Consider the following 1,954-nt stretch of genomic DNA (forward strand, 5'->3'; position numbering starts at 1 on the left):
GGGGGGGCTGCTTATGGTCCACGCCATGGGAGCCCAGGAGCCTTGGGGTGGGGGTGCATTTCAAAGTCAGAGGCTTTTGAGAGTGACCACTCCAGAAATACCAGGGCAAACCAGGGCGCAGTGCCCAGGTACGAGGCTGCTGCCTGCGAAAGGCCAAGCAGGTGCTGTAGCAGTGGGGACAAACTGAGGCCTGGGGAGGGAGCTTTTTGAAAGTCGCCTGAGATTCTGAGACACGGGACTAGATGAGGTTTACCACAGCAGGTGTGTAAGGAACAGAGGAAGATCAACTGTGCAACTCTGACACAGGAGGTGGTGACTGTGCCTCATGGAGGGGGAGATGCTGCCTGGAAAAAGCCCTGGGTTTGTGGGTGGTGACATTAATTGGTAGCCCCAGCAGGGGCAGCTTCTGCCCCATGAGAGCAGAAGCAAGCACCAAGCCAGGCCCTGAAGGGACAAGTTGCAGTCTTCCAAAGCAGTGTTGTTACAAAGTGGAGTAATTTGATTTTTGCAGTTACGGTTTCTCGGTCTCTCACGCTCAGACATTTTGAGATGATCATTTGTGTGTAATACGCTACACGAACAGAGTAACGAGTCCTGCTTGCTGAGACGGAATACTTCCTGCGAGCCAGGTCAGGGCGGTTGGATTCCCTTGGATTTGCTTTCCGTCTGAATCATCCAAACGAGGCACAGACAGCCCCGTGTTCTGGAGGTTCTGTGCCTGCTGTTTCACTCAGGAAGTCCAGTTCGACACATAATGCCAATAAAAGGGTCTGCTGCAACACCGCTCCCCCTTAACAAAGCATACACACTTGTTTCTTGAGCATATGGACCTCGGACACCACTGCGACAATTCGATGGTGAAAACACAGGACTTAAGACAATTCGATGGTGAAAACACAGGACTTAAGACAGTGCGAGAGAAGTCATAAAGGATGCTTTTATTAGGCTTTCCTGCATTCATTAATTTCTTTCTTGGAGGGGGGCCTCATTGTACTCAGGCTCAGAGTGGAAGGGAGGGAAGCTGAAGTTAGGCCTGAGGGCCTCTGCTCATTTTTTTCAGTGCCAGATGAGGGCAAGTAGCTTCCTCAAGGTCACAAAGCACCAGGTGATGTGGAATGAGAAAGAAAAGGAAGCAGGTTCCAGTTCTCCTTCGCTAACTCTCCCAAGAGGGTTGCTCTGAGCGAGCCATGTAACATTCACATCAGTGAGTGGGGATAACGGGTGGCTGTGAGAACAGAACCACCCGACATTCCCAGCACAGGTAGGCTGCCCACGCCGGCACCGGACTTCATGTTTCTCATTTGCGTCTCAAACCCTATCCTGGGTTCCTAGGTGAAGAAACTGAGTTTGAGATATTCCATAACATTCAGCAGCTAAGGGGCAGAAGACGATGAATAAATTTTTACCTTTTTGAGGTCTTCTGAACAAAACACTAGGGTCACAGAAGTGCATTCAGTATTAGCAATAAAAGGATTATTAACGTCTTTGCCTGGGGGAATTCACTTTAAACTGAAGTTCTGTGTTTCACCCCGAGTCCAGAGCACAACTCTGCCGCCGAAATGGGAACGCAGAGATTTTATGATTACGAGGGCAGAATCTGCGGTGTCTTTACAGGTAGAGCCGCCGGGCTCTTGCCGTGATGTCTTCCTCCTGCAGAAAACACAGGCAGAGCTGCAAGATATTTTCGGAAAGTAGGGCATTTTGGAAGCATTTCGTAACCTCTCAGACGCAGGCGGCTGCGCCTCATCTGCAGTTTGAGAAGATGGTGATGCCCAAGGCCACCCGGCCTCGGAACGGCGCGGTCCGGCCCGGAATCCCGAGCGACCTTGGCGGGCGGCGCGACCTTGAGGCGCGCGTTCGCCTCAGTTGCCCCCTCAGCGCAATGGGGAGACGCCCTGGCCGCGGGGCGGCCTCCCGCTCCCCGCGCCCTCCTTGGGCACCCACCTGCCACGCG

General features: G+C 52.9%; 1 long non-coding RNA gene across 1 annotated transcript; it reads right to left on the minus strand.

Annotated features, from left to right (window-relative positions):
• Window positions 1-919: 919 nt before the first annotated feature.
• LOC107195639 lies at window positions 920-1,948 on the minus strand. The gene is made up of 2 exons (XR_001516837.2): window positions 1,407-1,948; window positions 920-1,328 (listed from the first exon to the last, which is right to left on the minus strand). It is a non-coding gene; the product is annotated as an uncharacterized LOC107195639 (long non-coding RNA).
• Between the last annotated feature and the right edge of the window lie 6 nt (window positions 1,949-1,954).

This window comes from Pteropus alecto, unplaced genomic scaffold (assembly GCF_000325575.1).
Source record: "Pteropus alecto unplaced genomic scaffold, ASM32557v1 scaffold214, whole genome shotgun sequence".
Lineage (NCBI taxonomy): Eukaryota > Metazoa > Chordata > Mammalia > Chiroptera > Pteropodidae > Pteropus > Pteropus alecto.